General features: G+C 33.2%; 1 long non-coding RNA gene across 1 annotated transcript; it reads left to right on the top strand.

Annotated features, from left to right (window-relative positions):
• Positions 1–7,529: 7,529 nt before the first annotated feature.
• LOC127127940 (uncharacterized) lies at positions 7,530–9,713 on the top strand. Its single transcript, XR_007805556.1, has 2 exons — positions 7,530–8,082; positions 9,411–9,713. It is a non-coding gene; the product is annotated as an uncharacterized LOC127127940 (long non-coding RNA).
• Positions 9,714–10,937: the final 1,224 nt, after the last annotated feature.

Raw genomic sequence — 10,937 nt, 5'->3', positions numbered from 1 at the left:
GGGAGAGGGACCAATAGGTGACCTTGTTTGTATGCAGGGATGTCAATGATATGTGAGATCTTAGGGTTAAAAATTAGGGTATGACACTGCCAAATCCTTGATTATGAACATGTCACTTAAATCCCACCAATTCACAACAAGGGATAATTCTATGGTCCAAGCAAAAGGCGTGAATGAGATTTTGGTTTCTTCTTCCAACAAAGCTCTAGAGACCAAAATTGATGAACTTACATCTTTAGTGAAACAATTGATGCTACCCATGCCACCACCACCGCCATATAACCCTCCACAAGTAACCTCCTATTCACCTTTTGAACCTTCACTAGAGGAAATTGTCAAGTAAATGGTTGTAAGTAGTCTCCAATTTCAACAGCGAACAAACTCTAGTATTCAGACTTTGCAAACATAAATTGGGCAACTTGTCACTTCAATGAATTCCATGCAACAAGCTCAAGGATCAAACCAACTACTTACCCAAACAATAGTTAATCCAAAAGGCCCTAATGTGGGTAAAATTTCCTTGAGATCCAAAAAAGTTTCAGAACCAGGCCCAGAAAAAAAATAAAAAAATTATTAGTGCAACACCTGAAAATAAACCCGAACCTTCTATTGTTGTTGAGGCTGAAATAAAGTATGTACCACCAATCCATTTCCCATAAAGAGTACTGAAAATAAGAAGATTGACGAGGAAGGGAATTTTGTTTTTCAAATAAAGTTGCTTTCTGAAGTTATTGATGAAGCTTATTCTGATTTGTTTTCAGCTGATTTTCCAACTTTTTATGGTTTTGATGATATTTACTCATGTGATGATTATACTAACACCAACCTTTGTGCTGTTTGTGATGAGATTGGTGTTGCCTTGCAGGGTGACAATGTAAATGAAGTTGTTTATGTAGTTGAAACTCTTGACATCCAGATTGCCCCAAACATACCTTCCATTGAACAATCACCTTCTTTAGAGCCTAAACCACTTCCCAAGGATTTATATTATTCACCAAAGCTTCAATTTGAGTAGGAACGTAAGAAGGGAATTGGATGCACCTTGGCTGACACTCGTGATATTAGCCCATCCATATGTATTCATAGGATCTCACTTAAATATGGAACAAAAGTAGTGAGGCAACCCCGTAATCCTTTGATTCTTGATGTTGTGAAAACTAAGATCACTTTCACTTACCCATTCAACACTTTTACTTATCGAAGATCCTTATTTGATCCTGGAATACAAGGTGAAGGCACTAATCAAAATTTGAATGTCAATGGACACTACCCAAAACTACTCCACGGGAGCCCCACTTTGGAAGAAGAGAATATAGAAGAGCTCTTTTTGGGAAAAGTTGCTTATACAATCATTTATCCGCATTGACTCCTCAGATGTGTTCTTTCCTTTCTCTCACTCTTATTTTAAATTTATATTCTTTCATTGAAGACAATGTATGTTTTAAGTGTGGAAGAGGGAACCATTTACTTTGTTTTATTTCATTTAGTTTCTATGTTTTTGTTTGTTTTGTTATATAAAAAATGCATGTTGTTTATGTGGTTTTTGAGTTACAATTGTGAGTATTTTCTTTGTTCTCTTGATTAAATAATTCTGGTGTGATGTGATTGGTTTTTTTTGTGCATTCTTAGTATGATATGTAGAATTAAAATCTAAAGTACATCATTTATGGTAGATTAATTAATCTTGTGATATTTTGAGCATTTTAATGAATAACATTAAAAAATTCATATCTTTCTTTCTTGTGTGATTTCACTCATGTCTATTAGTCTTTAGAACTTGAATTTACTCTTTTTGAAATTGTTGATTACTTGTGCATAATGATATGATAAATGCAACTTGTTTTACTTTTATTTTTAGCCACTTAACCAAAAAGTCAATCCTGAATAATTTCATCCCTTGTGTTGAAAATCCCTTGAGCCTATTATCACATTCTTTGTTTAAACTCATTACAAGCCTGAAAATGAAAAACAATATTATTACTCATTCATAGGGTTGAAAGTGTTTTGTTTGAAGTTGTGTGGGGTTGAATAACTATAGTTGTGATATTTCATTCAAAATTTGGTAGAAAAAGAAATATATATATATATATATATATATATATATATATATATATATATATATATATATATATATATATATATATATATGTAGAAAAAGAAGGAATAAAAAGTGGAAAAAGCAAAGAAGGATGTCATTACATATTCCTTCTAAAAAAGTAAAAAAAATGACGGCAAAGTTGTTGTTTGAAAATTGATGAATGTAGTTCAACTCCCGCAGGTTCTTTCATGTCTCTTTTCTTCCTTTGAATCTTAGTCTAATATTCCTTAGGATTTATCTCACCCATACCCTGACCAAGTTACAACCTAATAAAAGTAATTTTGATCTTTGTGTGCATGTAATTTAATTGTGGATGTTAGAGTATTTTCAAGCTTATGGTAGTGCTAATTTTCATGTTGTACTTTGAGCGTAAATAGTCAACCTAAACACTTGAAAGTTGAGTGAATCTTATCTTATGAGGATCTTGCAGCTTTTGATGTACTCTTTGGTAATCTATTTTTCGTATTTGCTTTGAATGTCACAAAATAGTTACCTACTAATGCCATTTTTTTGAAACATAAACTTAGTATTTTGCTTGCACTTTGTACCCTGAGAACCTTTAGAATTGCATGCTTTGTTTTGCTCTTGTTTTTTCTGTTTTGAGTTTTGAATTTATAATTTTGTTCGGAATGCAAAAGTTCAAGTGTTAGGGAATTTGATCAGTGTATTTTGATGCATATTCTTATACTATTGTATTTAGGCAACTCTATATTTTATTATATTATTTTTACTATTTTAGTTTGTTTTTATATTTAAGTTTATTTTTTATTTTATTTTATTTTCGTACTATATTTTCAGCATACACAGTTATTTGACACATTATCACTATACAGACCATAACTTGAGCTATAAGAATCAGATTGACATGTTATAATATGAGTTAGAAAGATAAAAGAAAGAGCTACAAGTTTCATGTTGAAGTCAAAAGCAAATTCAGAATGAAGAAAGATAGAATAATTCGTTGAAGTTCCAGACCTAATTAAAATAGTTAGTTTGAGTTGGTCTTTGTAATTTTCAGGCCAGATCCCATAATGGCCGAATTTCCCTTTTATTATATTAGCTCTTTCACTGCTACAGTAATTCTATTCTGAATTTTGACGATACAATATTTCTTAGACGATTTCATGGAGAACTAAAGTTCACAAGGTTAATCTGTTGTAATCGGTTTCCGTCAATACTTTGCGGTTTCTTAATTTTCAATCAAATGTCTTTTCCCCTTTAATATTTTGTTCTATGTCTTGTATGCTTTACTCAAGTTCTATAGAAAATGTGTTGATTAATTTCGATTGATATATGTTCCATAATCGCATTTTCTTAATTCGCGTGTGCTTAACCTGTTTGCTTAATTCGGAATATATTTGCTTAATTCAGAAGTTAGGAACACATATCATATATTAGTATCAATGCGCTTGTTATTATTACTGTAATCGAAAAGGGATTAGAATCCACTTAGGGCATGAAAATGATATTAGTCAATAATAAGTTAGGAAACCAAATTAGTAGATCAGCTTATTTTATAATCACTTCTCATAATCACTTTTTATAATCACTTTTTATAATCACTTTTCATAATCACTTATTCTAAATCGAATTGACACACCCCCTATTTTGTTTTTTTTATTTGGTTATTTTTTCAAGAGTCCTTGCGATGCGATACTCGATGTGATACGATACTACACTACTGCCTCATTTTCAAATGTAGGGGACCATGCATGGCTTAGCTCCTGCAGGGTGGCAGTGAGATAGACCTAATCCCGATGTTATGCTTATGGGGGACCCTAAGTGGTCTTGTCCGTGTGAGTGATATAAAAATTATACAATTGTCAAATGTTTTGCTTATTTCAATAGAGTCTTAGTGAGTCCCAATACGTAAATATCTGAGTTAGGGTTTACTTATAATCACTATATCTCTACCAACTTGGTGTGTGTTTACCCTATTATTTTTTTGGGGACCGTGATGAGATATGTATATCATTTTACAGTGTGGATCAATATATAAGGCTAAGTAGATGGCCTCGATGAGATGATTGTTAATTATTTAGTCAATACTTATTATGTGGGATGGATGTGAAATACATTGACGGACATTACAAGCAGACCTTGGCCCAAGTAATAGAGTAGAGAGACTCAACGGTTTAGACCAGAAACCCACTAAGATTAGTATCTCACTCCACGTTGCTATAGTATTTTCATTGAATTACAAAGTACCGGTTATTAACACCACGAGTTGGTATAATAGACACATGAAGAGAACTATCTGATGTATGATTTGGAATTAATTGGGGTCGTATTTATATTCAAGGTGTGGAGACATTACTTTATGGAGAACACTTTGAGATGTTTAGTGATCACATAAGTCTAAAGTATATGTTTGATTAAAAGGAATAAAATATGAATTAAAGGATAGGGATATAGTTCATGAAGGGCTATGATTTTGAGTTAAAGTACCATCTTGGGAAAAGCCAATAAAGTGACAAATGCATTGAGCAGAAAAAAGATGCATACAATAGAGTTGATGATTTTATAGCACAATCTGCTAGAGAAGTTCTAAGACCTCAACCTACATTTCATATGGACTCAGGCAAGAGTTTTGATCAACCAAATGATTATCATATGTGGTCTTAGGGAAAGAATAAGGAAAACCAAGTTATTATATGTGGACTTGCAATCTAGGATTGAACATTCAAAAGTGTACCAGATAGTTCAGAGTTGAAGAGGGTAATTCTAGAGGAGTCTCACAAGACTGATTTCACCATTAATCCCGATTCTTCTAAGATGTACTAGGATCTAAAGAAAAGCTTTTGGTGGCCCAAAATGAACAAGGACATTGCAGAATTTGTAGCTAGATCCGTAGTATGTCAACAGATGAATTTTTAACATCAGAGGGTGGGTGGTATGTTGCAACCTTTGTAGATACCTGAGTGGAAGTGAGAGGGAATTTTTATGGATTTCATAGTAAGGTTACCTTGTACAATTTGTGCCATGATGTGATTTAGGTGATAGTGGATATATTAATCGAGTCGGAATGTTTCCTACCCGTTAAGACTACCTACATACTATCTTGTGTGTATAATCAAGCTCGGGTATAGAGATTTTATTTCATGTAACATCATAAGGCCGAACCCACGACATAAAATATAATAGATATCCAGAATATGATGAATATATAAAGCAATAAAGATATGATAAATAAAATAAAGATAAATCAAGTAAAGTGATAAAGATAAACACCCAAACATAAAAGAAAACAAATAAAACTAGGCTTGAATTACTTAGCGACTCCTCAACAGAGTCTCTAGCTATCGCGCAGTGAAAAAATACCTGAGCACATTGCACGCTCGAAGATACAATAGAGTCTCCACCAAACTTTATTTATTCTAAAAGGAAATGGAAAATATCAATAAAAACCAAGGGGGAGAGAAAAAGGGTAAAGGAGTCGATTATGCAAGGGGAAGTTATGAGCATCCCCCACACCAGTTGTACTCAACGAGAACCATTTTGATTATTCTTTGCGTATATGAGTGTTATTATCTAAATGTTACCTGCGATTGATTTTAATTAAAGGAGAAAATAAGTTTTATTAATTAATATGCTCGCCAAGGATTGAAACCCTCGTGCCTATGAATTCTCATAGTGCAATGACAAAATTAGAGTTTCGTAGTTTGTGGTAGAAAATTATAATTGTTGGTTGTTTTAGGGAACAATTATAATCGTGTCCTAGAAGTGCTCTGACGTTAGCTGTTCTGATCCTAGTTCGGATGCTCTAAGCTTTTAGTTTGACTGCTAAGGAACATATTATAACAGTTCTTTTATAAAAAGAAGAGTTGTTTGTTTGAAAAGATTTTAAAAGAAAAAAGGTTGATTGAGTTGAAAAAGGGAAAGCGTTGCTTGAATTGAAAAAGAGTTTGTGAAATGAGAAAAGTGTTGTTTGGATGTTGTAAAAGTACTATTTGGACCAAGAGTGTGTTGTATGAACCCATAGAGTGGTGTTTGAACCAGAGAGTGTTGCGTTTAATCAATAGATGATGATTATCCAATATAGAGTTATAGGATTTTTCCTAGATCCAGGGATCAAGACCTACAAGAAAGGAGTGTTTTCCTAAGCACTGGGTCTGACAAGGAAAACTTGCAAGAGGTGGCTTGCCTAAGCATTGGGTCTGATAAGGCAAGCATGCAAGAGATGAGGGTTTTCCTAAGCATTGGGTATGAAAAGGAAAACATGCACGAAAAAGGTTTGTCTAAGCATTGGGTATGACAAGACAAACATAAAAGAAAAAGGGTTTGCCTAAGCGCTGAGTCTGACAAGGCAGATATGCATGAGAGTAAGAGGTTTGCCTAAGCACTAGGTCTGACAAGGCAAACATGCAGGAAAAGGGTTTTAACCATTAGAATGTGATTAACCCAAAGAGAAAGGTATGGTTCATAGATGGATATTTTAACCATGAGAAGGTGATTAGCCCATATAGAAGGTGATTTACCAAGAGAAGGTGATTAACCTTAAGAGTGTACAAGTGTCCAAAGAGAATTGTGTTTAGTACAAAGAGAAAGGTATTATGGATGTTGATTGTTGAAGTGTGGTAAATGGGGAAGAGAGTTTGAAATTTATTTGATTTGATTTGCACTAAAGTCTATGAACGGAGGCAAATTCTTTGAATAACTTGGGCATATGTCCCGTATTCAAAGATACTCAGAACAAGGGTGGGAATGATCCCTCTCATTCTTCTTCGTTGCTTAAGGCTCGTGGTGCACAATTCACAACTTAACTAATCACTATTTTAAGGAATAGAAGAGTCTTTTGTTTTTAAAAGGCAAGATGTGCTTGAAGGATGAAGTTCAGTGATGATCAAGGTCTTGATGTCCTTATGTATTTAGAGTCTTGAATATTGAGTCTTAACTTGAGTGTGACTTGAAGGATCAGACGCAAGTGTAAAGGTCCACTTCAATCAAGTGATCAAGGGACTTATGATTACTAAATTGAATGTGAGTCCTAAGGGGGGTCATGTAATTGTTTAGGACGAGTCATGAAAAGTCAAGACTAATCACATTATGTAACTAATTGATCAAAGTTGAATTTGATCAACTAATCAAATAGGATGAACATGCTAAGAATAAATCATTAAGCCCATGGATTTAATTAAAAGCTAAAGTCATCAAAAATTGGAATAAATCCTAATCTCTAAAGAAATTTAATTGATTCTTAAAGAGAAATTATAAAAACTAATTATAATTAAAAGAACTACTCCTAATTAAAAACTAACATATGTATTATTTTTGAAGTGACTAAAAAAGTATTTTGTGTATTTTCCATGTATTAAATGTGTGATAAAATAATTAAAAGAAAAAAGAGAAAAAAACATATCAATAATTAATTAAAACATAAAATCAACTCTGCTGGGGTGTATGGACCAGGGGGAGTATGACCAAGTGAAAAGGGTGCAGGGCTCATAATGAATGCCCAAGTTGTTAATGTCTTGTGAGTTTAATGAAAGTGAGGGCAAATGGTGAAGCCCTCAAACTCACTTCCACTCTTTTTTTTCCAACTTGCTTAACCCATCTCTCTCTCTCTCTCTCTCTCTCTCTCTCTCTCTCTCAATCATCCCTCCCACCGGAAATTGCTCCAATGCATTGAAGTCGGAGCCGACGAAGCTGATCATAACGACTTTAAACCATCATAAATAGAACTCTTTTGTCTTCCTCTTTCCATTAATCATGAAAATCTTCCTCACAATCTATTGTAAATCCCTAAAATATCAAACTTGCCTCAAGAACCCTAACATTCTAAACATAAATTAAATGAAAACAGAGGGGAATCAAGCCATGCAACCTTAGGGCTTTGATTCCCCTCACTAAGGGATACATACTAGTAACTCAAATGAAGCTAAATGGATAAGAAATTAAATCCAACCTACAAGGTCATGGCTTGCCTTGGAGATTGTTGAAGATTGATGAAGCTGATGAAGAAACAAAGATCAAAGAGTATTCAGGTGATAATTCAAATCTTCAACTTTTCTTGCAACAATTTCTTCTTCTTGAATCTAGTTTGTAGGAATTAAATTTGTGTTGTTGTTGATGATTAGAGTGGGGTGGAGAGTACAGAGCATGTAGGGAGTAGGCTAAGCTCAGTTGCTCAGAGATTCCATTGATGAAGCTCTGTCAACTATGGATGAGGAGGTTTGAGTGTGATGAGAGGAGAGAGATTGAATTCAGAGAGATAATGATTTGAGAATGAGTTTTTTTGTGTGCAGGGTGAATGGTTTAATATGATTGAAGGCGAATGATCTTATATATAGATTGGAGTGTAACTAAATTCGGGAAATTAGGGCAAAGTTTGTTGAAGGTTAGGGCATGGCTTAGGGTTAGTTAGTTTCATGAAGAAATTGGTTATATGGACTAACATTGTTAGTTAACAGTTAGTTAGTTAGGTTTTGATAGTTAGTGAATTAGTTTGAAGCTTGAATGAGTTGTTATATGGAAAACCAAATCAATTAGGGACTAGTTACTTATATTAAATTGATTTTATGTTTAAAATGAACTGATGTGAATTAGAAGAAGTTAGTAGTGTTAGAAGTGATATCAAGAGGAATTTGTTAGTTTATGTTAAAATTGGATATGTTAATTGTTAAGAGAAAGTTTTAGTGAATAGGTTAGTGAATTAGTTGTGACTGAGTTAGTATGTTAGGCTATGTTAACTTGTTAGAGGATGAGTTAGGGTAGATATAAATTATGACAGTTAATAGTTATGCTAATTGAATTATCAAGGTATGCTTGAACTCGTGTAATTGAATCAGTTAGAAAAAGTTAACTATGTTGGAGTGTTTTGGAAGTTTGGGCTGAGATAGAATGTTAAGTTGAACTATTACCTCGGCTGATGTTAATTGTTAGTTAATTTGAACTAAGGATTTGTTGTTGAATTTTGGAATAGCTAGGTGATAAAGAGATTAGGTAACTGTTATGTTAATTGAATGCTAATAGGAATTGTTAGAATCAGTTTAATTATATTAGCTAGGAGCTTATTATTGGTTAGTAATGTTAGTTGTTAGTTCAGGTTAATTAGTGAGTTGAGCAGTTGGTATGTTAATATGTTAATTGGAACTGAATATTAAGATATTGGTTCTTGATGTTAATTGAAAGAAATCTTAGATGTTATGAAATGATTAGAGGTACTTGAATAGCTAGTTATGTTAGTAAGCATGTTAGTGGGACTCAAGCGTATTGACTTATGAGTTTGGTGGCATTGTCATGTGCTGAATGTGTATGTATGCATTGGTTTTTTGTTTGTGTGACTTGGTTTGTGTTGCTGTGGGGATGATAGGGTGAATATTAGGCAAGTTAACAATTGGCTTGGCATGCAACAAGACATGACATCATGGAGACTTGGTATGGAAGTAAGCATGAAAAGGCTTGAACTTGGAGGCACAAAAAATGGAGAATAAATGAAGACAAATGTAGTATTAAGATAGTCAGTTTGACTTTGGTCAACTATTGACCAAAAATTCAACAATTGATCAAAGGTCAACTCTAGGTCAAAAGTGATTCTATTGTGTAGAATTTGATTTTGACTCTCTTTGTAATAAAACTTTGAAGGTTTGTAATAAAAATGATCCTTTGAATGGAATTATGTGACTTGATTCTTAAGAAAAGTGGTTTCCCTCCAAATTTGAATTTTGAAAATTGATGTTGAACTTTGAATTTCCCATGCTATGTCTTGAATCCAAAAACAAATAGCCAAACCACTAAAACATGAAAAATTCCATAAAGAAGTTAGTCAACAAAAGTCAACCTCCCATGGTTGACTTTGACCAGAGTCAAACTTGCAAGTGATATTCAAATTCATTTGTTCCATGATGTAATCAACATAATCAAAATGTCTAGATCAAGGATTAGGGTTCCGATGACCAACCAAATTTTGTTGTGCGCATAGCCAAAAGCATAATGATCACAAGCTTGCAAACCAATAATCCAATGCCTTGTATCTCAAATAAGGAGAAACCTTTGAATCAAATGATTCCATTTGAAAAAAAATGCAATTATAAATGAATGACCTAAATGACTATGAGTATGCAGATGAACCCAAGATTATGAACCAGATGAAAGGAAAAATGGTAGGGCAAATTTTGAGGTATGACACCATGCACACTTGTACTTTTTGATCAGCACAAAACTATTGGATGAGAATCATTATATATCTAGATATAGAGCATGCGAGGATGGAAAAAATGTTTGTCATATATTCTAGACTCATCCAAGTTTCATCAATTTGTTTAACACATTTTCCATGGTATTGTCAATTGGTTCGACGTATAAGTCCAACAAGTACATGGTTTTTCTTCTTGAAATTGTTGGTGTTACTTCTACATAGATGACTTATTCAATTTGCTTTGTGTTTATGAAATGTGAAATACAAGATAATATTACACGAGCTTTTAGAAATGTGTCGCAATACATTAAAAGACTCATAAAACATGCCACAAGTGATTATTATCGACCGTGATACCTCACTGATGAATTCAGTTGCAAAGGTATTTCACATATCATGTTCTTTATTGTGTAGGTATAATATAACAAAAAATATGAGAAAACATTTAGGTTGCATTTGGAAACAAACAAATCAAGGGTAAAGACGAAAAATTGGTCAAACCTAGTCAAATATTGTAATAGTAATGGATGCATGCAATGTTATAATCAATTCTTCTACATAGGAATTATATATTGAATCTGTCATATTGTTCAGAAATGTGTGTGCGAAATATCCTTATTTTTTGAAATATGTTGAAAATACAATATTAGATCAGGTGAAGGAGAAAATTATTTATGCATGGACTGATTAGGATAGATACCT

The sequence above is a fragment of the Lathyrus oleraceus genome, chromosome 3, assembly GCF_024323335.1.
Source record: "Lathyrus oleraceus cultivar Zhongwan6 chromosome 3, CAAS_Psat_ZW6_1.0, whole genome shotgun sequence".
Taxonomy (NCBI): domain Eukaryota; kingdom Viridiplantae; phylum Streptophyta; class Magnoliopsida; order Fabales; family Fabaceae; genus Lathyrus; species Lathyrus oleraceus.
Note: the sequence above shows the minus strand (reverse complement) of the source record. Positions and strands in the feature narration are given on the sequence as shown.